Source organism: Phyllobates terribilis, unplaced genomic scaffold (genome assembly GCF_046119375.1).
Source record: "Phyllobates terribilis strain yellow unplaced genomic scaffold, ASM4611937v1 Scaffold_255__1_contigs__length_2797608, whole genome shotgun sequence".
Lineage (NCBI taxonomy): Eukaryota > Metazoa > Chordata > Amphibia > Anura > Dendrobatidae > Phyllobates > Phyllobates terribilis.
This window is the reverse complement of record NW_027363015.1, coordinates 2,685,899-2,710,345: the sequence shown is the minus strand read 5'-3', so window position 1 is coordinate 2,710,345 and position 24,447 is coordinate 2,685,899. Positions and strand designations below refer to the sequence as shown.

Below are 24,447 nucleotides of genomic sequence, written 5' to 3'. Positions count from 1 at the left end.
GTGCAGGCATGTAAGGGATCTAGAGGTTGACAACATGTCTTCTTAACGGGAGTCCAGGAGCTCATCTCCACAAATGGACTTTTCAGGATCCTTGGGTGGCTCCGTAGTTTGAAACCAATTCTGGTTATCGCTTCTCGGCCTTTTGGCTAAGATCAAGTGTAGTATCTGTTCTTATCAGTTTAATATCTGATACGTCCCCTATCTGGGGACCATATATTAAATGGATTTTTAGAACAGGGAGATGGAAAAAGAGCTTGCTCTGTCCACTCCACGCATTGACCTGGTATTGCAGTATCTCCAGGACCGGTGCACCCCTTCTTTAATGCAGTTTCTAAAATCAGAAAGAATTGAATTCAATGTTTTTTGTTCATTTTGCTTGTTTGTCGGATTTGGGGATGGACTCTTTGGCTTTGCTTTTCTTCTCCTCATTGGATTTTTCATGTTCAAAGTTGCAGAAGCCAGATTACAAGCTCATTTTGGTTCAACTTCAGCAACTGTGCATTGCATTGCCATGTAATGTGATGCAATGCTATCTTTCTAGCTCTCCCTTTTTACTTCCTTTTGGATAAACAGACATATTAGGCAAGCATTTTGGAGCTTTCACCTAAATAACTACAGGTGGTGAGATAAGCTGCACAATATAATTGACCTTTCAGTATATTATTGCACACACACCATCTATTTAGCAAATGCCCTTGTTATCAACAGCAGCCTTTTAAACTCACCTGAGCTAACAGGTATGTGCGCTGGTTACTCTGCTGCGCTTAAAATTTCTTTTTTGGTTTGCTACAATGCCTTTTCTGAAACGTTGTCTCCTTCTGCTGGAACACTGACTTCTTTCATTTAATGCCTGCAGACTATAAAAGAGAACCCAACCCAAAAAGTTTGGTTGATTAGTCTGTGGCATTCTGTTAAACTGTTGCTTATGGCGGTCTCTGTGAGCTTCTCAGCGACATTCAGCCAGCCAGGTATCCTGCCTGCAGTAGATGGAATGTGGCAATGGAACGCTGGCTGCGCGTGTCATAATAGGCTCTGAGCCTTTATATACCTGTGCACAGCAGCAGCCACCTTCAGTCTGCTGCTGGACAGCCAGCAGCAGCAGCAGCAGGAGAGGTATGTAATCAGGAGCCCTCCTGCTAAGGGTAGACAGCTGCTCGTTCCACCCCACCCCCCGCCTTAATTGGTTCTCCTCCCTTCCAACGGTGTTGAGGCGGGTGGGAACAGCAGGGGGTGAAGGTGCTGTGTTTAAAGAGGTGGAGTTATGCAGATCTAAAACGCGTGGATTGCAGCAGCAGCAAGCCGAAAAGTGCAGGCATGTAAGGGATCTAGAGGTTGACAACATGTCTTCTTAACGGGAGTCCAGGAGCTCATCTCCACAAATGGACTTTTCAGGATCCTTGGGTGGCTCCGTAGTTTGAAACCAATTCTGGTTATCGCTTCTCGGCCTTTTGGCTAAGATCAAGTGTAGTATCTGTTCTTATCAGTTTAATATCTGATACGTCCCCTATCTGGGGACCATATATTAAATGGATTTTTAGAACAGGGAGATGGAAAAAGAGCTTGCTCTGTCCACTCCACGCATTGACCTGGTATTGCAGTATCTCCAGGACCGGTGCACCCCTTCTTTAATGCAGTTTCTAAAATCAGAAAGAATTGAATTCAATGTTTTTTGTTCATTTTGCTTGTTTGTCGGATTTGGGGATGGACTCTTTGGCTTTGCTTTTCTTCTCCTCATTGGATTTTTCATGTTCAAAGTTGCAGAAGCCAGATTACAAGCTCATTTTGGTTCAACTTCAGCAACTGTGCATTGCATTGCCATGTAATGTGATGCAATGCTATCTTTCTAGCTCTCCCTTTTTACTTCCTTTTGGATAAACAGACATATTAGGCAAGCATTTTGGAGCTTTCACCTAAATAACTACAGGTGGTGAGATAAGCTGCACAATATAATTGACCTTTCAGTATATTGTTGCACACACACCATCTATTTAGCAAATGCCCTTGTTATCAACAGCAGCCTTTTAAACTCACCTGAGCTAACAGGTATGTGCGCTGGTTACTCTGCTGCGCTTAAAATTTCTTTTTTGGTTTGCTACAATGCCTTTTCTGAAACGTTGTCTCCTTCTGCTGGAACACTGACTTCTTTCATTTAATGCCTGCAGACTATAAAAGAGAACCCAACCCAAAAAGTTTGGTTGATTAGTCTGTGGCATTCTGTTAAACTGTTGCTTATGGCGGTCTCTGTGAGCTTCTCAGCGACATTCAGCCAGCCAGGTATCCTGCCTGCAGTAGATGGAATGTGGCAATGGAACGCTGGCTGCGCGTGTCATAATAGGCTCTGAGCCTTTATATACCTGTGCACAGCAGCAGCCACCTTCAGTCTGCTGCTGGACAGCCAGCAGCAGCAGCAGCAGGAGAGGTATGTAATCAGGAGCCCTCCTGCTAAGGGTAGACAGCTGCTCGTTCCACCCCACCCCCCGCCTTAATTGGTTCTCCTCCCTTCCAACGGTGTTGAGGCGGGTGGGAACAGCAGGGGGTGAAGGTGCTGTGTTTAAAGAGGTGGAGTTATGCAGATCTAAAACGCGTGGATTGCAGCAGCAGCAAGCCGAAAAGTGCAGGCATGTAAGGGATCTAGAGGTTGACAACATGTCTTCTTAACGGGAGTCCAGGAGCTCATCTCCACAAATGGACTTTTCAGGATCCTTGGGTGGCTCCGTAGTTTGAAACCAATTCTGGTTATCGCTTCTCGGCCTTTTGGCTAAGATCAAGTGTAGTATCTGTTCTTATCAGTTTAATATCTGATACGTCCCCTATCTGGGGACCATATATTAAATGGATTTTTAGAACAGGGAGATGGAAAAAGAGCTTGCTCTGTCCACTCCACGCATTGACCTGGTATTGCAGTATCTCCAGGACCGGTGCACCCCTTCTTTAATGCAGTTTCTAAAATCAGAAAGAATTGAATTCAATGTTTTTTGTTCATTTTGCTTGTTTGTCGGATTTGGGGATGGACTCTTTGGCTTTGCTTTTCTTCTCCTCATTGGATTTTTCATGTTCAAAGTTGCAGAAGCCAGATTACAAGCTCATTTTGGTTCAACTTCAGCAACTGTGCATTGCATTGCCATGTAATGTGATGCAATGCTATCTTTCTAGCTCTCCCTTTTTACTTCCTTTTGGATAAACAGACATATTAGGCAAGCATTTTGGAGCTTTCACCTAAATAACTACAGGTGGTGAGATAAGCTGCACAATATAATTGACCTTTCAGTATATTGTTGCACACACACCATCTATTTAGCAAATGCCCTTGTTATCAACAGCAGCCTTTTAAACTCACCTGAGCTAACAGGTATGTGCGCTGGTTACTCTGCTGCGCTTAAAATTTCTTTTTTGGTTTGCTACAATGCCTTTTCTGAAACGTTGTCTCCTTCTGCTGGAACACTGACTTCTTTCATTTAATGCCTGCAGACTATAAAAGAGAACCCAACCCAAAAAGTTTGGTTGATTAGTCTGTGGCATTCTGTTAAACTGTTGCTTATGGCGGTCTCTGTGAGCTTCTCAGCGACATTCAGCCAGCCAGGTATCCTGCCTGCAGTAGATGGAATGTGGCAATGGAACGCTGGCTGCGCGTGTCATAATAGGCTCTGAGCCTTTATATACCTGTGCACAGCAGCAGCCACCTTCAGTCTGCTGCTGGACAGCCAGCAGCAGCAGCAGCAGGAGAGGTATGTAATCAGGAGCCCTCCTGCTAAGGGTAGACAGCTGCTCGTTCCACCCCACCCCCCGCCTTAATTGGTTCTCCTCCCTTCCAACGGTGTTGAGGCGGGTGGGAACAGCAGGGGGTGAAGGTGCTGTGTTTAAAGAGGTGGAGTTATGCAGATCTAAAACGCGTGGATAGCAGCAGCAGCAAGCCGAAAAGTGCAGGCATGTAAGGGATCTAGAGGTTGACAACATGTCTTCTTAACGGGAGTCCAGGAGCTCATCTCCACAAATGGACTTTTCAGGATCCTTGGGTGGCTCCGTAGTTTGAAACCAATTCTGGTTATCGCTTCTCGGCCTTTTGGCTAAGATCAAGTGTAGTATCTGTTCTTATCAGTTTAATATCTGATACGTCCCCTATCTGGGGACCATATATTAAATGGATTTTTAGAACAGGGAGATGGAAAAAGAGCTTGCTCTGTCCACTCCACGCATTGACCTGGTATTGCAGTATCTCCAGGACCGGTGCACCCCTTCTTTAATGCAGTTTCTAAAATCAGAAAGAATTGAATTCAATGTTTTTTGTTCATTTTGCTTGTTTGTCGGATTTGGGGATGGACTCTTTGGCTTTGCTTTTCTTCTCCTCATTGGATTTTTCATGTTCAAAGTTGCAGAAGCCAGATTACAAGCTCATTTTGGTTCAACTTCAGCAACTGTGCATTGCATTGCCATGTAATGTGATGCAATGCTATCTTTCTAGCTCTCCCTTTTTACTTCCTTTTGGATAAACAGACATATTAGGCAAGCATTTTGGAGCTTTCACCTAAATAACTACAGGTGGTGAGATAAGCTACACAATATAATTGACCTTTCAGTATATTGTTGCACACACACCATCTATTTAGCAAATGCCCTTGTTATCAACAGCAGCCTTTTAAACTCACCTGAGCTAACAGGTATGTGCGCTGTTTACTCTGCTGCGCTTAAAATTTCTTTTTTGGTTTGCTACAATGCCTTTTCTGAAACGTTGTCTCCTTCTGCTGGAACACTGACTTCTTTCATTTAATGCCTGCAGACTATAAAAGAGAACCCAACCCAAAAAGTTTGGTTGATTAGTCTGTGGCATTCTGTTAAACTGTTGCTTATGGCGGTCTTTGTGAGCTTCTCAGCGACATTCAGCCAGCCAGGTATCCTGCCTGCAGTAGATGGAATGTGGCAATGGAACGCTGGCTGCGCGTGTCATAATAGGCTCTGAGCCTTTATATACCTGTGCACAGCAGCAGCCACCTTCAGTCTGCTGCTGGACAGCCAGCAGCAGCAGCAGGAGAGGTATGTAATCAGGAGCCCTCCTGCTAAGGGTAGACAGCTGCTCGTTCCACCCCACCCCCCGCCTTAATTGGTTCTCCTCCCTTCCAACGGTGTTGAGGCGGGTGGGAACAGCAGGGGGTGAAGGTGCTGTGTTTAAAGAGGTGGAGTTATGCAGATCTAAAACGCGTGGATTGCAGCAGCAGCAAGCCGAAAAGTGCAGGCATGTAAGGGATCTAGAGGTTGACAACATGTCTTCTTAACGGGAGTCCAGGAGCTCATCTCCACAAATGGACTTTTCAGGATCCTTGGGTGGCTCCGTAGTTTGAAACCAATTCTGGTTATCGCTTCTCGGCCTTTTGGCTAAGATCAAGTGTAGTATCTGTTCTTATCAGTTTAATATCTGATACGTCCCCTATCTGGGGACCATATATTAAATGGATTTTTAGAACAGGGAGATGGAAAAAGAGCTTGCTCTGTCCACTCCACGCATTGACCTGGTATTGCAGTATCTCCAGGACCGGTGCACCCCTTCTTTAATGCAGTTTCTAAAATCAGAAAGAATTGAATTCAATGTTTTTTGTTCATTTTGCTTGTTTGTCGGATTTGGGGATGGACTCTTTGGCTTTGCTTTTCTTCTCCTCATTGGATTTTTCATGTTCAAAGTTGCAGAAGCCAGATTACAAGCTCATTTTGGTTCAACTTCAGCAACTGTGCATTGCATTGCCATGTAATGTGATGCAATGCTATCTTTCTAGCTCTCCCTTTTTACTTCCTTTTGGATAAACAGACATATTAGGCAAGCATTTTGGAGCTTTCACCTAAATAACTACAGGTGGTGAGATAAGCTGCACAATATAATTGACCTTTCAGTATATTGTTGCACACACACCATCTATTTAGCAAATGCCCTTGTTATCAACAGCAGCCTTTTAAACTCACCTGAGCTAACAGGTATGTGCGCTGGTTACTCTGCTGCGCTTAAAATTTCTTTTTTGGTTTGCTACAATGCCTTTTCTGAAACGTTGTCTCCTTCTGCTGGAACACTGACTTCTTTCATTTAATGCCTGCAGACTATAAAAGAGAACCCAACCCAAAAAGTTTGGTTGATTAGTCTGTGGCATTCTGTTAAACTGTTGCTTATGGCGGTCTCTGTGAGCTTCTCAGCGACATTCAGCCAGCCAGGTATCCTGCCTGCAGTAGATGGAATGTGGCAATGGAACGCTGGCTGCGCGTGTCATAATAGGCTCTGAGCCTTTATATACCTGTGCACAGCAGCAGCCACCTTCAGTCTGCTGCTGGACAGCCAGCAGCAGCAGCAGCAGGAGAGGTATGTAATCAGGAGCCCTCCTGCTAAGGGTAAACAGCTGCTCGTTCCACCCCACCCCCCGCCTTAATTGGTTCTCCTCCCTTCCAACGGTGTTGAGGCGGGTGGGAACAGCAGGGGGTGAAGGTGCTGTGTTTAAAGAGGTGGAGTTATGCAGATCTAAAACGCGTGGATTGCAGCAGCAGCAAGCCGAAAAGTGCAGGCATGTAAGGGATCTAGAGGTTGACAACATGTCTTCTTAACGGGAGTCCAGGAGCTCATCTCCACAAATGGACTTTTCAGGATCCTTGGGTGGCTCCGTAGTTTGAAACCAATTCTGGTTATCGCTTCTCGGCCTTTTGGCTAAGATCAAGTGCAGTGATCTAGCGGTTGCTGCCTTGGTCTTGACTGGGAGGTGCTTGGGGTACCCGGCTCCTTGGCCTGGGGGGATCGCTACACTCATCGGTGGAGCTAAACCCCCCTGCTGCTATTAGGGAGTCGGATTAGTCCCTGGGCAACGAGAGGCGATCACCTTGTCACCACACATAGCTGTGGGGGGCAACTGTCGCCACACATAGCTGTGGTGGCAACATTTGGAGGATTAAAAGGAAAAACGGAAGGAAAACGGATTGTTGAGATGGAGTTTTGGAAAAAGAAGAGATGCTTACGTTTTTTTGTGAAACGGGAGACGGAAGAAACTTTTTTGGAAGAAAAATGGATTCTGGAAATTTTGAGGAAACATGAAGTTTTGGAGAAGGATATCTACTGTATGCAAGAAATAAAGCAAGGTAAAGTTTGTGATGTGACTCTAGTTTCTGAGGAAAAGTGCATTCATTTTTTCAAATGCTGGAGTGAAGAGGATTCTGGGAAAATTGGAGTAAGTGCATCATTCATGGGGAAACCGAAGAGTGTGATAATTTACATGGACAATCCGTTTGTGGAAATAGAGGAGATAATGGTTTTTTTGGAATCTAAATGTAAGATGGTAAAGTTTCAGAAATTATACAGGAACAAAGTTGGTATTTGGAACGGAAAGAGACGTTTTTTGGTGTGGACAACAGGAGAAGAAAATTTGCATAATGGGAGGATTATGGTAAACGGGAGTTCTGGGTATTGTTACATGGAAAGCAGCAAAGGAACTTTTGAAAAGAACTTTGGAGGACAAAAGGAAGATATTGGTGATAAAATGAAGAAGGAAGTTGATGCGATAATTATAGAGGAGAATAAGCAGGGAAAAGAAGTTGAAAGTTTAAAGGTGAAGAAAAAGGTAACGGTACAGGAAAATTGTGGATCAAGGAAAGTATCTGGTGAAAAGAAAGAAGTAAAAGAGGAAAAGGGTAAAGTTTTGGAGAAGGTGGTGACTTTCAGAGATGATGAGGAAGAGTATGATTGGGAACAGATGCGGTTAGAGCATGAGGAGGAAGAAAAGAAGTTAAGGGGTTTTGTTGGGAGGAAAGTAAAAGGGAAAAAGGGGATATTTAGTTTGGGAAACCGGGTGAAGTAATGTCAGTTGTGATTTGTTTGGAAACTGTTGAAACTGTAAAGGAATTGTTATGTTTAACTTTATATATATTAATTCAAATGAAAAAATATAAATATAATATCTAAACACGATGATGGAACTAAAATCTTGAGTTTAGTGATATATGATTTAAGATTATAAAACTTAATTTCTGAGTGTTTGGAAAAAAAAAAAAAAAAAAAAAAAAAAAATCTGTTCTTATCAGTTTAATATCTGATACGTCCCCTATCTGGGGACCATATATTAAATGGATTTTTAGAACAGGGAGATGGAAAAAGAGCTTGCTCTGTCCACTCCACGCATTGACCTGGTATTGCAGTATCTCCAGGACCGGTGCACCCCTTCTTTAATGCAGTTTCTAAAATCAGAAAGAATTGAATTCAATGTTTTTTGTTCATTTTGCTTGTTTGTCGGATTTGGGGATGGACTCTTTGGCTTTGCTTTTCTTCTCCTCATTGGATTTTTCATGTTCAAAGTTGCAGAAGCCAGATTACAAGCTCATTTTGGTTCAACTTCAGCAACTGTGCATTGCATTGCCATGTAATGTGATGCAATGCTATCTTTCTAGCTCTCCCTTTTTACTTCCTTTTGGATAAACAGACATATTAGGCAAGCATTTTGGAGCTTTCACCTAAATAACTACAGGTGGTGAGATAAGCTGCACAATATAATTGACCTTTCAGTATATTGTTGCACACACACCATCTATTTAGCAAATGCCCTTGTTATCAACAGCAGCCTTTTAAACTCACCTGAGCTAACAGGTATGTGCGCTGGTTACTCTGCTGCACTTAAAATTTCTTTTTTGGTTTGCTACAATGCCTTTTCTGAAACGTTGTCTCCTTCTGCTGGAACACTGACTTCTTTCATTTAATGCCTGCAGACTATAAAAGAGAACCCAACCCAAAAAGTTTGGTTGATTAGTCTGTGGCATTCTGTTAAACTGTTGCTTATGGCGGTCTCTGTGAGCTTCTCAGCGACATTCAGCCAGCCAGGTATCCTGCCTGCAGTAGATGGAATGTGGCAATGGAACGCTGGCTGCGCGTGTCATAATAGGCTCTGAGCCTTTATATACCTGTGCACAGCAGCAGCCACCTTCAGTCTGCTGCTGGACAGCCAGCAGCAGCAGCAGGAGAGGTATGTAATCAGGAGCCCTCCTGCTAAGGGTAGACAGCTGCTCGTTCCACCCCACCCCCCGCCTTAATTGGTTCTCCTCCCTTCCAACGGTGTTGAGGCGGGTGGGAACAGCAGGGGGTGAAGGTGCTGTGTTTAAAGAGGTGGAGTTATGCAGATCTAAAACGCGTGGATTGCAGCAGCAGCAAGCCGAAAAGTGCAGGCATGTAAGGGATCTAGAGGTTGACAACATGTCTTCTTAACGGGAGTCCAGGAGCTCATCTCCACAAATGGACTTTTCAGGATCCTTGGGTGGCTCCGTAGTTTGAAACCAATTCTGGTTATCGCTTCTCGGCCTTTTGGCTAAGATCAAGTGTAGTATCTGTTCTTATCAGTTTAATATCTGATACGTCCCCTATCTGGGGACCATATATTAAATGGATTTTTAGAACAGGGAGATGGAAAAAGAGCTTGCTCTGTCCACTCCACGCATTGACCTGGTATTGCAGTATCTCCAGGACCGGTGCACCCCTTCTTTAATGCAGTTTCTAAAATCAGAAAGAATTGAATTCAATGTTTTTTGTTCATTTTGCTTGTTTGTCGGATTTGGGGATGGACTCTTTGGCTTTGCTTTTCTTCTCCTCATTGGATTTTTCATGTTCAAAGTTGCAGAAGCCAGATTACAAGCTCATTTTGGTTCAACTTCAGCAACTGTGCATTGCATTGCCATGTAATGTGATGCAATGCTATCTTTCTAGCTCTCCCTTTTTACTTCCTTTTGGATAAACAGACATATTAGGCAAGCATTTTGGAGCTTTCACCTAAATAACTACAGGTGGTGAGATAAGCTGCACAATATAATTGACCTTTCAGTATATTGTTGCACACACACCATCTATTTAGCAAATGCCCTTGTTATCAACAGCAGCCTTTTAAACTCACCTGAGCTAACAGGTATGTGCGCTGGTTACTCTGCTGCGCTTAAAATTTCTTTTTTGGTTTGCTACAATGCCTTTTCTGAAAAGTTGTCTCCTTCTGCTGGAACACTGACTTCTTTCATTTAATGCCTGCAGACTATAAAAGAGAACCCAACCCAAAAAGTTTGGTTGATTAGTCTGTGGCATTCTGTTAAACTGTTGCTTATGGCGGTCTCTGTGAGCTTCTCAGCGACATTCAGCCAGCCAGGTATCCTGCCTGCAGTAGATGGAATGTGGCAATGGAACGCTGGCTGCGCGTGTCATAATAGGCTCTGAGCCTTTATATACCTGTGCACAGCAGCAGCCACCTTCAGTCTGCTGCTGGACAGCCAGCAGCAGCAGCAGCAGGAGAGGTATGTAATCAGGAGCCCTCCTGCTAAGGGTAGACAGCTGCTCGTTCCACCCCACCCCCCGCCTTAATTGGTTCTCCTCCCTTCCAACGGTGTTGAGGCGGGTGGGAACAGCAGGGGGTGAAGGTGCTGTGTTTAAAGAGGTGGAGTTATGCAGATCTAAAACGCGTGGATTGCAGCAGCAGCAAGCCGAAAAGTGCAGGCATGTAAGGGATCTAGAGGTTGACAACATGTCTTCTTAACGGGAGTCCAGGAGCTCATCTCCACAAATGGACTTTTCAGGATCCTTGGGTGGCTCCGTAGTTTGAAACCAATTCTGGTTATCGCTTCTCGGCCTTTTGGCTAAGATCAAGTGTAGTATCTGTTCTTATCAGTTTAATATCTGATACGTCCCCTATCTGGGGACCATATATTAAATGGATTTTTAGAACAGGGAGATGGAAAAAGAGCTTGCTCTGTCCACTCCACGCATTGACCTGGTATTGCAGTATCTCCAGGACCGGTGCACCCCTTCTTTAATGCAGTTTCTAAAATCAGAAAGAATTGAATTCAATGTTTTTTGTTCATTTTGCTTGTTTGTCGGATTTGGGGATGGACTCTTTGGCTTTGCTTTTCTTCTCCTCATTGGATTTTTCATGTTCAAAGTTGCAGAAGCCAGATTACAAGCTCATTTTGGTTCAACTTCAGCAACTGTGCATTGCATTGCCATGTAATGTGATGCAATGCTATCTTTCTAGCTCTCCCTTTTTACTTCCTTTTGGATAAACAGACATATTAGGCAAGCATTTTGGAGCTTTCACCTAAATAACTACAGGTGGTGAGATAAGCTGCACAATATAATTGACCTTTCAGTATATTGTTGCACACACACCATCTATTTAGCAAATGCCCTTGTTATCAACAGCAGCCTTTTAAACTCACCTGAGCTAACAGGTATGTGCGCTGGTTACTCTGCTGCGCTTAAAATTTCTTTTTTGGTTTGCTACAATGCCTTTTCTGAAACGTTGTCTCCTTCTGCTGGAACACTGACTTCTTTCATTTAATGCCTGCAGACTATAAAAGAGAACCCAACCCAAAAAGTTTGGTTGATTAGTCTGTGGCATTCTGTTAAACTGTTGCTTATGGCGGTCTCTGTGAGCTTCTCAGCGACATTCAGCCAGCCAGGTATCCTGCCTGCAGTAGATGGAATGTGGCAATGGAACGCTGGCTGCGCGTGTCATAATAGGCTCTGAGCCTTTATATACCTGTGCACAGCAGCAGCCACCTTCAGTCTGCTGCTGGACAGCCAGCAGCAGCAGCAGCAGGAGAGGTATGTAATCAGGAGCCCTCCTGCTAAGGGTAGACAGCTGCTCGATCCACCCCACCCCCCGCCTTAATTGGTTCTCCTCCCTTCCAACGGTGTTGAGGCGGGTGGGAACAGCAGGGGGTGAAGGTGCTGTGTTTAAAGAGGTGGAGTTATGCAGATCTAAAACGCGTGGATTGCAGCAGCAGCAAGCCGAAAAGTGCAGGCATGTAAGGGATCTAGAGGTTGACAACATGTCTTCTTAACGGGAGTCCAGGAGCTCATCTCCACAAATGGACTTTTCAGGATCCTTGGGTGGCTCCGTAGTTTGAAACCAATTCTGGTTATCGCTTCTCGGCCTTTTGGCTAAGATCAAGTGTAGTATCTGTTCTTATCAGTTTAATATCTGATACGTCCCCTATCTGGGGACCATATATTAAATGGATTTTTAGAACAGGGAGATGGAAAAAGAGCTTGCTCTGTCCACTCCACGCATTGACCTGGTATTGCAGTATCTCCAGGACCGGTGCACCCCTTCTTTAATGCAGTTTCTAAAATCAGAAAGAATTGAATTCAATATTTTTTGTTCATTTTGCTTGTTTGTCGGATTTGGGGATGGACTCTTTGGCTTTGCTTTTCTTCTCCTCATTGGATTTTTCATGTTCAAAGTTGCAGAAGCCAGATTACAAGCTCATTTTGGTTCAACTTCAGCAACTGTGCATTGCATTGCCATGTAATGTGATGCAATGCTATCTTTCTAGCTCTCCCTTTTTACTTCCTTTTGGATAAACAGACATATTAGGCAAGCATTTTGGAGCTTTCACCTAAATAACTACAGGTGGTGAGATAAGCTGCACAATATAATTGACCTTTCAGTATATTGTTGCACACACACCATCTATTTAGCAAATGCCCTTGTTATCAACAGCAGCCTTTTAAACTCACCTGAGCTAACAGGTATGTGCGCTGGTTACTCTGCTGCGCTTAAAATTTCTTTTTTGGTTTGCTACAATGCCTTTTCTGAAACGTTGTCTCCTTCTGCTGGAACACTGACTTCTTTCATTTAATGCCTGCAGACTATAAAAGAGAACCCAACCCAAAAAGTTTGGTTGATTAGTCTGTGGCATTCTGTTAAACTGTTGCTTATGGCGGTCTCTGTGAGCTTCTCAGCGACATTCAGCCAGCCAGGTATCCTGCCTGCAGTAGATGGAATGTGGCAATGGAACGCTGGCTGCGCGTGTCATAATAGGCTCTGAGCCTTTATATACCTGTGCACAGCAGCAGCCACCTTCAGTCTGCTGCTGGACAGCCAGCAGCAGCAGCAGCAGGAGAGGTATGTAATCAGGAGCCCTCCTGCTAAGGGTAGACAGCTGCTCGTTCCACCCCACCCCCCGCCTTAATTGGTTCTCCTCCCTTCCAACGGTGTTGAGGCGGGTGGGAACAGCAGGGGGTGAAGGTGCTGTGTTTAAAGAGGTGGAGTTATGCAGATCTAAAACGCGTGGATTGCAGCAGCAGCAAGCCGAAAAGTGCAGGCATGTAAGGGATCTAGAGGTTGACAACATGTCTTCTTAACGGGAGTCCAGGAGCTCATCTCCACAAATGGACTTTTCAGGATCCTTGGGTGGCTCCGTAGTTTGAAACCAATTCTGGTTATCGCTTCTCGGCCTTTTGGCTAAGATCAAGTGTAGTATCTGTTCTTATCAGTTTAATATCTGATACGTCCCCTATCTGGGGACCATATATTAAATGGATTTTTAGAACAGGGAGATGGAAAAAGAGCTTGCTCTGTCCACTCCACGCATTGACCTGGTATTGCAGTATCTCCAGGACCGGTGCACCCCTTCTTTAATGCAGTTTCTAAAATCAGAAAGAATTGAATTCAATGTTTTTTGTTCATTTTGCTTGTTTGTCGGATTTGGGGATGGACTCTTTGGCTTTGCTTTTCTTCTCCTCATTGGATTTTTCATGTTCAAAGTTGCAGAAGCCAGATTACAAGCTCATTTTGGTTCAACTTCAGCAACTGTGCATTGCATTGCCATGTAATGTGATGCAATGCTATCTTTCTAGCTCTCCCTTTTTACTTCCTTTTGGATAAACAGACATATTAGGCAAGCATTTTGGAGCTTTCACCTAAATAACTACAGGTGGTGAGATAAGCTGCACAATATAATTGACCTTTCAGTATATTGTTGCACACACACCATCTATTTAGCAAATGCCCTTGTTATCAACAGCAGCCTTTTAAACTCACCTGAGCTAACAGGTATGTGCGCTGGTTACTCTGCTGCGCTTAAAATTTCTTTTTTGGTTTGCTACAATGCCTTTTCTGAAACGTTGTCTCCTTCTGCTGGAACACTGACTTCTTTCATTTAATGCCTGCAGACTATAAAAGAGAACCCAACCCAAAAAGTTTGGTTGATTAGTCTGTGGCATTCTGTTAAACTGTTGCTTATGGCGGTCTCTGTGAGCTTCTCAGCGACATTCAGCCAGCCAGGTATCCTGCCTGCAGTAGATGGAATGTGGCAATGGAACGCTGGCTGCGCGTGTCATAATAGGCTCTGAGCCTTTATATACCTGTGCACAGCAGCAGCCACCTTCAGTCTGCTGCTGGACAGCCAGCAGCAGCAGCAGCAGGAGAGGTATGTAATCAGGAGCCCTCCTGCTAAGGGTAGACAGCTGCTCGTTCCACCCCACCCCCCGCCTTAATTGGTTCTCCTCCCTTCCAACGGTGTTGAGGCGGGTGGGAACAGCAGGGGGTGAAGGTGCTGTGTTTAAAGAGGTGGAGTTATGCAGATCTAAAACGCGTGGATTGCAGCAGCAGCAAGCCGAAAAGTGCAGGCATGTAAGGCATCTAGAGGTTGACAACATGTCTTCTTAACGGGAGTCCAGGAGCTCATCTCCACAAATGGACTTTTCAGGATCCTTGGGTGGCTCCGTAGTTTGAAACCAATTCTGGTTATCGCTTCTCGGCCTTTTGGCTAAGATCAAGTGTAGTATCTGTTCTTATCAGTTTAATATCTGATACGTCCCCTATCTGGGGACCATATATTAAATGGATTTTTAGAACAGGGAGATGGAAAAAGAGCTTGCTCTGTCCACTCCACGCATTGACCTGGTATTGCAGTATCTCCAGGACCGGTGCACCCCTTCTTTAATGCAGTTTCTAAAATCAGAAAGAATTGAATTCAATGTTTTTTGTTCATTTTGCTTGTTTGTCGGATTTGGGGATGGACTCTTTGGCTTTGCTTTTCTTCTCCTCATTGGATTTTTCATGTTCAAAGTTGCAGAAGCCAGATTACAAGCTCATTTTGGTTCAACTTCAGCAACTGTGCATTGCATTGCCATGTAATGTGATGCAATGCTATCTTTCTAGCTCTCCCTTTTTACTTCCTTTTGGATAAACAGACATATTAGGCAAGCATTTTGGAGCTTTCACCTAAATAACTACAGGTGGTGAGATAAGCTGCACAATATAATTGACCTTTCAGTATATTGTTGCACACACACCATCTATTTAGCAAATGCCCTTGTTATCAACAGCAGCCTTTTAAACTCACCTGAGCTAACAGGTATGTGCGCTGGTTACTCTGCTGCGCTTAAAATTTCTTTTTTGGTTTGCTACAATGCCTTTTCTGAAACGTTGTCTCCTTCTGCTGGAACACTGACTTCTTTCATTTAATGCCTGCAGACTATAAAAGAGAACCCAACCCAAAAAGTTTGGTTGATTAGTCTGTGGCATTCTGTTAAACTGTTGCTTATGGCGGTCTCTGTGAGCTTCTCAGCGACATTCAGCCAGCCAGGTATCCTGCCTGCAGTAGATGGAATGTGGCAATGGAACGCTGGCTGCGCGTGTCATAATAGGCTCTGAGCCTTTATATACCTGTGCACAGCAGCAGCCACCTTCAGTCTGCTGCTGGACAGCCAGCAGCAGCAGCAGCAGGAGAGGTATGTAATCAGGAGCCCTCCTGCTAAGGGTAGACAGCTGCTCGTTCCACCCCACCCCCCGCCTTAATTGGTTCTCCTCCCTTCCAACGGTGTTGAGGCGGGTGGGAACAGCAGGGGGTGAAGGTGCTGTGTTTAAAGAGGTGGAGTTATGCAGATCTAAAACGCGTGGATTGCAGCAGCAGCAAGCCGAAAAGTGCAGGCATGTAAGGGATCTAGAGGTTGACAACATGTCTTCTTAACGGGAGTCCAGGAGCTCATCTCCACAAATGGACTTTTCAGGATCCTTGGGTGGCTCCGTAGTTTGAAACCAATTCTGGTTATCGCTTCTCGGCCTTTTGGCTAAGATCAAGTGTAGTATCTGTTCTTATCAGTTTAATATCTGATACGTCCCCTATCTGGGGACCATATATTAAATGGATTTTTAGAACAGGGAGATGGAAAAAGAGCTTGCTCTGTCCACTCCACGCATTGACCTGGTATTGCAGTATCTCCAGGACCGGTGCACCCCTTCTTTAATGCAGTTTCTAAAATCAGAAAGAATTGAATTCAATGTTTTTTGTTCATTTTGCTTGTTTGTCGGATTTGGGGATGGACTCTTTGGCTTTGCTTTTCTTCTCCTCATTGGATTTTTCATGTTCAAAGTTGCAGAAGCCAGATTACAAGCTCATTTTGGTTCAACTTCAGCAACTGTGCATTGCATTGCCATGTAATGTGATGCAATGCTATCTTTCTAGCTCTCCCTTTTTACTTCCTTTTGGATAAACAGACATATTAGGCAAGCATTTTGGAGCTTTCACCTAAATAACTACAGGTGGTGAGATAAGCTGCACAATATAATTGACCTTTCAGTATATTGTTGCACACACACCATCTATTTAGCAAATGCCCTTGTTATCAACAGCAGCCTTTTAAACTCACCTGAGCTAACAGGTATGTGCGCTGGTTACTCTGCTGCGCTTAAAATTTCTTTTTTGGTTTGCTACAATGCCTTTTCTGAAACGTTGTCTCCTTCTGCTGGAACACTGACTTCTTTCATTTAATGCCTGCAGACTATAAAAGAGAACCCAACCCAAAAAGTTTGGTTGATTAGTCTGTGGCATTCTGTTAAACTGTTGCTTATGGCGGTCTCTGTGAGCTTCTCAGCGACATTCAGCCAGCCAGGTATCCCGCCTGCAGTAGATGGAATGTGGCAATGGAACGCTGGCTGCGCGTGTCATAATAGGCTCTGAGCCTTTATATACCTGTGCACAGCAGCAGCCACCTTCAGTCTGCTGCTGGACAGCCAGCAGCAGCAGCAGCAGGAGAGGTATGTAATCAGGAGCCCTCCTGCTAAGGGTAGACAGCTGCTCGTTCCACCCCACCCCCCGCCTTAATTGGTTCTCCTCCCTTCCAACGGTGTTGAGGCGGGTGGGAACAGCAGGGGGTGAAGGTGCTGTGTTTAAAGAGGTGGAGTTATGCAGATCTAAAACGCGTGGATTGCAGCAGCAGCAAGCCGAAAAGTGCAGGCATGTAAGGGATCTAGAGGTTGACAACATGTCTTCTTAACGGGAGTCCAGGAGCTCATCTCCACAAATGGACTTTTCAGGATCCTTGGGTGGCTCCGTAGTTTGAAACCAATTCTGGTTATCGCTTCTCGGCCTTTTGGCTAAGATCAAGTGTAGTATCTGTTCTTATCAGTTTAATATCTGATACGTCCCCTATCTGGGGACCATATATTAAATGGATTTTTAGAACAGGGAGATGGAAAAAGAGCTTGCTCTGTCCACTCCACGCATTGACCTGGTATTGCAGTATCTCCAGGACCGGTGCACCCCTTCTTTAATGCAGTTTCTAAAATCAGAAAGAATTGAATTCAATGTTTTTTGTTCATTTTGCTTGTTTGTCGGATTTGGGGATGGACTCTTTGGCTTTGCTTTTCTTCTCCTCATTGGATTTTTCATGTTCAAAGTTGCAGAAGCCAGATTACAAGCTCATTTTGGTTCAACTTCAGCAACTGTGCATTGCATTGCCATGTAATGTGATGCAATGCTATCTTTCTAGCTCTCCCTTTTTACTTCCTTTTGGATAAACAGACATATTAGGCAAGCATTTTGGAGCTTTCACCTAAATAACTACAGGTGGTGAGATAAGCTGCACAATATAATTGACCTTTCAGTATATTGTTGCACACACACCATCTATTTAGCAAATGCCCTTGTTATCAACAGCAGCCTTTTAAACTCACCTGAGCTAACAGGTATGTGCGCTGGTTACTCTGCTGCGCTTAAAATTTCTTTTTTGGTTTGCTACAATGCCTTTTCTGAAACGTTGTCTCCTTCTGCTGGAACACTGACTTCTTTCATTTAATGCCTGCAGACTATAAAAGAGAACCCAACCCAAAAAGTTTGGTTGATTAGTCTGTGGCATTCTGTTAAACTGTTGCTTATGGCGGTCTCTGTGAGCTTCTCAGCGACATTCAGCCAGCCAGGTATCCCGCCTGCAGTAGATGGAATGTGGCAATGGAACGCTGGCTGCGCGTGTCATAATAGGCTCTGAGCCTTTATATACCTGTGCACAGCAGCAGCCACCTTCAGTCTGCTGCTGGACAGCCAGCAGCAGCAGCAGCAGGAGAGGTATGTAATCAGGAGCCCTCCTGCTAAGGGTAGACAGCTGCTCGTTCCACCCCACCCCCCGCCTTAATTGGTTCTCCTCCCTTCCAACGGTGTTGAGGCGGGTGGGAACAGCAGGGGGTGAAGGTGCTGTGTTTAAAGAGGTGGAGTTATGCAGATCTAAAACGCGTGGATTGCAGCAGCAGCAAGCCGAAAAGTGCAGGCATGTAAGGGATCTAGAGGTTGACAACATGTCTTCTTAACGGGAGTCCAGGAGCTCATCTCCACAAATGGACTTTTCAGGATCCTTGGGTGGCTCCGTAGTTTGAAACCAATTCTGGTTATCGCTTCTCGGCCTTTTGGCTAAGATCAAGTGTAGTATCTGTTCTTATCAGTTTAATATCTGATACGTCCCCTATCTGGGGACCATATATTAAATGGATTTTTAGAACAGGGAGATGGAAAAAGAGCTTGCTCTGTCCACTCCACGCATTGACCTGGTATTGCAGTATCTCCAGGACCGGTGCACCCCTTCTTTAATGCAGTTTCTAAAATCAGAAAGAATTGAATTCAATGTTTTTTGTTCATTTTGCTTGTTTGTCGGATTTGGGGATGGACTCTTTGGCTTTGCTTTTCTTCTCCTCATTGGATTTTTCATGTTCAAAGTTGCAGAAGCCAGATTACAAGCTCATTTTGGTTCAACTTCAGCAACTGTGCATTGCATTGCCATGTAATGTGATGCAATGCTATCTTTCTAGCTCTCCCTTTTTACTTCCTTTTGGATAAACAGACATATTAGGCAAGCATTTTGGAGCTTTCACCTAAATAACTACAGGTGGTGAGATAAGCTGCACAATATAATTGACCTTTCAGTATATTGTTGCACACACACCATCTATTTAGCAAATGCCCTTGTTATCAACAGCAGCCTTTTAAACTCACCTGAGCTAACAGGTATGTGCGCTGGTTACTCTGCTGCGCTTAAAATTTCTTTTTTGGTTTGCTACAATGCCTTTTCTGAAACGTTGTCTCCTTCTGCTGGAACACTGACTTCTTTCATTTAATGCCTGCAGACTATAAAAGAGAACCCAACCCAAAAAGTTTGGTTGATTAGTCTGTGGCATTCTGTTAAACTGTTGCTTATGGCGGTCTCTGTGAGCTTCTCAGCGACATTCAGCCAGCCAGGTATCCTGCCTGCAGTAGATGGAATGTGGCAATGGAACGCTGGCTGCGCGTGTCATAATAGGCTCTCAGCCTTTATATACCTGTGCACAGCAGCAGCCACCTTCAGTCTGCTGCTGGACAGCCAGCAGCAGCAGCAGCAGGAGAGGTATGTAATCAGGAGCCCTCCTGCTAAGGGTAGACAGCTGCTCGTTCCACCCCACCCCCCGCCTTAATTGGTTCTCCTCCCTTCCAACGGTGTTGAGGCGGGTGGGAACAGCAGGGGGTGAAGGTGCTGTGTTTAAAGAGGTGGAGTTATGCAGATCTAAAACGCGTGGATTGCAGCAGCAGCAAGCCGAAAAGTGCAGGCATGTAAGGGATCTAGAGGTTGACAACATGTCTTCTTAACGGGAGTCCAGGAGCTCATCTCCACAAATGGACTTTTCAGGATCCTTGGGTGGCTCCGTAGTTTGAAACCAATTCTGGTTATCGCTTCTCGGCCTTTTGGCTAAGATCAAGTGTAGTATCTGTTCTTATCAGTTTAATATCTGATACGTCCCCTATCTGGGGACCATATATTAAATGGATTTTTAGAACAGGGAGATGGAAAAAGAGCTTGCTCTGTCCACTCCACGCATTGACCTGGTATTGCAGTATCTCCAGGACCGGTGCACCCCTTCTTTAATGCAGTTTCTAAAATCAGAAAGAATTGAATTCAATGTTTTTTGTTCATTTTGCTTGTTTGTAGGATTTGGGGATGGACTCTTTGGCTTTGCTTTTCTTCTCCTCATTGGATTTTTCATGTTCAAAGTTGCAGAAGCCAGATTACAAGCTCATTTTGGTTCAACTTCAGCAACTGTGCATTGCATTGCCATGTAATGTGATGCAATGCTATCTTTCTAGCTCTCCCTTTTTACTTCCTTTTGGATAAACAGACATATTAGGCAAGCATTTTGGAGCTTTCACCTAAATAACTACAGGTGGTGAGATAAGCTGCACAATATAATTGACCTTTCAGTATATTGTTGCACACACACCATCTATTTAGCAAATGCCCTTGTTATCAACAGCAGCCTTTTAAACTCACCTGAGCTAACAGGTATGTGCGCTGGTTACTCTGCTGCGCTTAAAATTTCTTTTTTGGTTTGCTACAATGCCTTTTCTGAAACGTTGTCTCCTTCTGCTGGAACACTGACTTCTTTCATTTAATGCCTGCAGACTATAAAAGAGAACCCAACCCAAAAAGTTTGGTTGATTAGTCTGTGGCATTCTGTTAAACTGTTGCTTATGGCGGTCTCTGTGAGCTTCTCAGCGACATTCAGCCAGCCAGGTATCCTGCCTGCAGTAGATGGAATGTGGCAATGGAACGCTGGCTGCGCGTGTCATAATAGGCTCTGAGCCTTTATATACCTGTGCACAGCAGCAGCCACCTTCAGTCTGCTGCTGGACAGCCAGCAGCAGCAGCAGCAGGAGAGGTATGTAATCAGGAGCCCTCCTGCTAAGGGTAGACAGCTGCTCGTTCCACCCCACCCCCCGCCTTAATTGGTTCTCCTCCCTTCCAACGGTGTTGAGGCGGGTGGGAACAGCAGGGGGTGAAGGTGCTGTGTTTAAAGAGGTGGAGTTATGCAGATCTAAAACGCGTGGATTGCAGCAGCAGCAAGCCGAAAAGTGCAGGCATGTAAGGGATCTAGAGGTTGACAACATGTCTTCTTAACGGGAGTCCAGGAGCTCATCTCCACAAATGGACTTTTCAGGATCCTTGGGTGGCTCCGTAGTTTGAAACCAATTCTGGTTATCGCTTCTCGGCCTTTTGGCTAAGATCAAGTGTAGTATCTGTTCTTATCAGTTTAATATCTGATACGTCCCCTATCTGGGGACCATATATTAAATGGATTTTTAGAACAGGGAGATGGAAAAAGAGCTTGCTCTGTCCACTCCACGCATTGACCTGGTATTGCAGTATCTCCAGGACCGGTGCACCCCTTCTTTAATGCAGTTTCTAAAATCAGAAAGAATTGAATTCAATGTTTTTTGTTCATTTTGCTTGTTTGTCGGATTTGGGGATGGACTCTTTGGCTTTGCTTTTCTTCTCCTCATTGGATTTTTCATGTTCAAAGTTGCAGAAGCCAGATTACAAGCTCATTTTGGTTCAACTTCAGCAACTGTGCATTGCATTGCCATGTAATGTGATGCAATGCTATCTTTCTAGCTCTCCCTTTTTACTTCCTTTTGGATAAACAGACATATTAGGCAAGCATTTTGGAGCTTTCACCTAAATAACTACAGGTGGTGAGATAAGCTGCACAATATAATTGACCTTTCAGTATATTGTTGCACACACACCATCTATTTAGCAAATGCCCTTGTTATCAACAGCAGCCTTTTAAACTCACCTGAGCTAACAGGTATGTGCGCTGGTTACTCTGCTGCGCTTAAAATTTCTTTTTTGGTTTGCTACAATGCCTTTTCTGAAACGTTGTCTCCTTCTGCTGGAACACTGACTTCTTTCATTTAATGCCTGCAGACTATAAAAGAGAACCCAACCCAAAAAGTTTGGTTGATTAGTCTGTGGCATTCTGTTAAACTGTTGCTTATGGCGGTCTCTGTGAGCTTCTCAGCGACATTCAGCCAGCCAGGTATCCTGCCTGCAGTAGATGGAATGTGGCAATGGAACGCTGGCTGCGCGTGTCATAATAGGCTCTGAGCCTTTATATACCTGTGCACAGCAGCAGCCACCTTCAGTCTGCTGCTGGACAGCCAGCAGCAGCAGCAGCAGGAGAGGTATGTAATCAGGAGCCCTCCTGCTAAGGGTAGACAGCTGCTCGTTCCACCCCACCCCCCGCCTTAATTGGTTCTCCTCCCTTCCAACGGTGTTGAGGCGGGTGGGAACAGCAGGGGGTGAAGGTGCTGTGTTTAAAGAGGTGGAGTTATGCAGATCTAAAACGCGTGGATTGCAGCAGCAGCAAGCCGAAAAGTGCAGGCATGTAAGGGATCTAGAGGTTGACAACATGTCTTCTTAACGGGAGTCCAGGAGCTCATCTCCACAAATGGACTTTTCAGGATCCTTGGGTGGCTCCGTAGTTTGAAACCAATTCTGGTTATCGCTTCTCGGCCTTTTGGCTAAGATCAAGTGTAGTATCTGTTCTTATCAGTTTAATATCTGATACGTCCCCTATCTGGGGACCATATATTAAATGGATTTTTAGAACAGGGAGATGGAAAAAGAGCTTGCTCTGTCCACTCCACGCATTGACCTGGTATTGCAGTATCTCCAGGACCGGTGCACCCCTTCTTTAATGCAGTTTCTAAAATCAGAAAGAATTGAATTCAATGTTTTTTGTTCATTTTGCTTGTTTGTCGGATTTGGGGATGGACTCTTTGGCTTTGCTTTTCTTCTCCTCATTGGATTTTTCATGTTCAAAGTTGCAGAAGCCAGATTACAAGCTCATTTTGGTTCAACTTCAGCAACTGTGCATTGCATTGCCATGTAATGTGATGCAATGCTATCTTTCTAGCTCTCCCTTTTTACTTCCTTTTGGATAAACAGACATATTAGGCAAGCATTTTGGAGCTTTCACCTAAATAACTACAGGTGGTGAGATAAGCTGCACAATATAATTGACCTTTCAGTATATTGTTGCACACACACCATCTATTTAGCAAATGCCCTTGTTATCAACAGCAGCCTTTTAAACTCACCTGAGCTAACAGGTATGTGCGCTGGTTACTCTGCTGCGCTTAAAATTTCTTTTTTGGTTTGCTACAATGCCTTTTCTGAAACGTTGTCTCCTTCTGCTGGAACACTGACTTCTTTCATTTAATGCCTGCAGACTATAAAAGAGAACCCAACCCAAAAAGTTTGGTTGATTAGTCTGTGGCATTCTGTTAAACTGTTGCTTATGGCGGTCTCTGTGAGCTTCTCAGCGACATTCAGCCAGCCAGGTATCCTGCCTGCAGTAGATGGAATGTGGCAATGGAACGCTGGCTGCGCGTGTCATAATAGGCTCTGAGCCTTTATATACCTGTGCACAGCAGCAGCCACCTTCAGTCTGCTGCTGGACAGCCAGCAGCAGCAGCAGCAGGAGAGGTATGTAATCAGGAGCCCTCCTGCTAAGGGTAGACAGCTGCTCGTTCCACCCCACCCCCCGCCTTAATTGGTTCTCCTCCCTTCCAACGGTGTTGAGGCGGGTGGGAACAGCAGGGGGTGAAGGTGCTGTGTTTAAAGAGGTGGAGTTATGCAGATCTAAAACGCGTGGATTGCAGCAGCAGCAAGCCGAAAAGTGCAGGCATGTAAGGGATCTAGAGGTTGACAACATGTCTTCTTAACGGGAGTCCAGGAGCTCATCTCCACAAATGGACTTTTCAGGATCCTTGGGTGGCTCCGTAGTTTGAAACCAATTCTGGTTATCGCTTCTCGGCCTTTTGGCTAAGATCAAGTGTAGTATCTGTTCTTATCAGTTTAATATCTGATACGTCCCCTATCTGGGGACCATATATTAAATGGATTTTTAGAACAGGGAGATGGAAAAAGAGCTTGCTCTGTCCACTCCACGCATTGACCTGGTATTGCAGTATCTCCAGGACCGGTGCACCCCTTCTTTAATGCAGTTTCTAAAATCAGAAAGAATTGAATTCAATGTTTTTTGTTCATTTTGCTTGTTTGTCGGATTTGGGGATGGACTCTTTGGCTTTGCTTTTCTTCTCCTCATTGGATTTTTCATGTTCAAAGTTGCAGAAGCCAGATTACAAGCTCATTTTGGTTCAACTTCAGCAACTGTGCATTGCATTGCCATGTAATGTGATGCAATGCTATCTTTCTAGCTCTCCCTTTTTACTTCCTTTTGGATAAACAGACATATTAGGCAAGCATTTTGGAGCTTTCACCTAAATAACTACAGGTGGTGAGATAAGCTGCACAATATAATTGACCTTTCAGTATATTGTTGCACACACACCATCTATTTAGCAAATGCCCTTGTTATCAACAGCAGCCTTTTAAACTCACCTGAGCTAACAGGTATGTGCGCTGGTTACTCTGCTGCGCTTAAAATTTCTTTTTTGGTTTGCTACAATGCCTTTTCTGAAACGTCTCCTTCTGCTGGAACACTGACTTCTTTCATTTAATGCCTGCAGACTATAAAAGAGAACCCAACCCAAAAAGTTTGGTTGATTAGTCTGTGGCATTCTGTTAAACTGTTG

General features: G+C 44.4%; 18 non-coding genes across 18 annotated transcripts; all 18 read left to right on the top strand.

Moving 5' to 3' along the window:
• The first annotated feature begins 126 nt into the window (after window positions 1-126).
• Window positions 127-317, top strand: LOC141219090 (U2 spliceosomal RNA). The gene has a single exon (XR_012287721.1). It is a non-coding gene; the product is annotated as a U2 spliceosomal RNA (small nuclear RNA).
• Window positions 318-1,432: 1,115 nt separating this feature from the next.
• Window positions 1,433-1,623, top strand: LOC141219089 (U2 spliceosomal RNA). The gene has a single exon (XR_012287720.1). It is a non-coding gene; the product is annotated as a U2 spliceosomal RNA (small nuclear RNA).
• A 1,115-nt stretch (window positions 1,624-2,738) lies between these two features.
• On the top strand, window positions 2,739-2,929 carry LOC141219087 (U2 spliceosomal RNA). Its single transcript, XR_012287718.1, has one exon. It is a non-coding gene; the product is annotated as a U2 spliceosomal RNA (small nuclear RNA).
• Window positions 2,930-4,044: 1,115 nt separating this feature from the next.
• Window positions 4,045-4,235, top strand: LOC141219086 (U2 spliceosomal RNA). The gene has a single exon (XR_012287717.1). It is a non-coding gene; the product is annotated as a U2 spliceosomal RNA (small nuclear RNA).
• A 1,112-nt stretch (window positions 4,236-5,347) lies between these two features.
• LOC141219085 (U2 spliceosomal RNA) lies at window positions 5,348-5,538 on the top strand. Its single transcript, XR_012287716.1, has one exon. It is a non-coding gene; the product is annotated as a U2 spliceosomal RNA (small nuclear RNA).
• A 2,438-nt stretch (window positions 5,539-7,976) lies between these two features.
• On the top strand, window positions 7,977-8,176 carry LOC141219207 (U2 spliceosomal RNA). Its single transcript, XR_012287826.1, has one exon. It is a non-coding gene; the product is annotated as a U2 spliceosomal RNA (small nuclear RNA).
• A 1,112-nt stretch (window positions 8,177-9,288) lies between these two features.
• Window positions 9,289-9,479, top strand: LOC141219084 (U2 spliceosomal RNA). Its single transcript, XR_012287715.1, has one exon. It is a non-coding gene; the product is annotated as a U2 spliceosomal RNA (small nuclear RNA).
• Window positions 9,480-10,594: 1,115 nt separating this feature from the next.
• LOC141219083 (U2 spliceosomal RNA) lies at window positions 10,595-10,785 on the top strand. Its single transcript, XR_012287714.1, has one exon. It is a non-coding gene; the product is annotated as a U2 spliceosomal RNA (small nuclear RNA).
• A 1,115-nt stretch (window positions 10,786-11,900) lies between these two features.
• On the top strand, window positions 11,901-12,091 carry LOC141219081 (U2 spliceosomal RNA). Its single transcript, XR_012287712.1, has one exon. It is a non-coding gene; the product is annotated as a U2 spliceosomal RNA (small nuclear RNA).
• Window positions 12,092-13,206: 1,115 nt separating this feature from the next.
• On the top strand, window positions 13,207-13,397 carry LOC141219080 (U2 spliceosomal RNA). The gene has a single exon (XR_012287711.1). It is a non-coding gene; the product is annotated as a U2 spliceosomal RNA (small nuclear RNA).
• A 1,115-nt stretch (window positions 13,398-14,512) lies between these two features.
• LOC141219079 (U2 spliceosomal RNA) lies at window positions 14,513-14,703 on the top strand. The gene has a single exon (XR_012287710.1). It is a non-coding gene; the product is annotated as a U2 spliceosomal RNA (small nuclear RNA).
• A 1,115-nt stretch (window positions 14,704-15,818) lies between these two features.
• Window positions 15,819-16,009, top strand: LOC141219078 (U2 spliceosomal RNA). The gene has a single exon (XR_012287709.1). It is a non-coding gene; the product is annotated as a U2 spliceosomal RNA (small nuclear RNA).
• A 1,115-nt stretch (window positions 16,010-17,124) lies between these two features.
• Window positions 17,125-17,315, top strand: LOC141219077 (U2 spliceosomal RNA). The gene has a single exon (XR_012287708.1). It is a non-coding gene; the product is annotated as a U2 spliceosomal RNA (small nuclear RNA).
• A 1,115-nt stretch (window positions 17,316-18,430) lies between these two features.
• Window positions 18,431-18,621, top strand: LOC141219074 (U2 spliceosomal RNA). The gene has a single exon (XR_012287706.1). It is a non-coding gene; the product is annotated as a U2 spliceosomal RNA (small nuclear RNA).
• A 1,115-nt stretch (window positions 18,622-19,736) lies between these two features.
• On the top strand, window positions 19,737-19,927 carry LOC141219073 (U2 spliceosomal RNA). The gene has a single exon (XR_012287705.1). It is a non-coding gene; the product is annotated as a U2 spliceosomal RNA (small nuclear RNA).
• A 1,115-nt stretch (window positions 19,928-21,042) lies between these two features.
• LOC141219072 (U2 spliceosomal RNA) lies at window positions 21,043-21,233 on the top strand. The gene has a single exon (XR_012287704.1). It is a non-coding gene; the product is annotated as a U2 spliceosomal RNA (small nuclear RNA).
• Window positions 21,234-22,348: 1,115 nt separating this feature from the next.
• LOC141219071 (U2 spliceosomal RNA) lies at window positions 22,349-22,539 on the top strand. The gene has a single exon (XR_012287703.1). It is a non-coding gene; the product is annotated as a U2 spliceosomal RNA (small nuclear RNA).
• A 1,115-nt stretch (window positions 22,540-23,654) lies between these two features.
• Window positions 23,655-23,845, top strand: LOC141219070 (U2 spliceosomal RNA). The gene has a single exon (XR_012287702.1). It is a non-coding gene; the product is annotated as a U2 spliceosomal RNA (small nuclear RNA).
• Window positions 23,846-24,447: the final 602 nt, after the last annotated feature.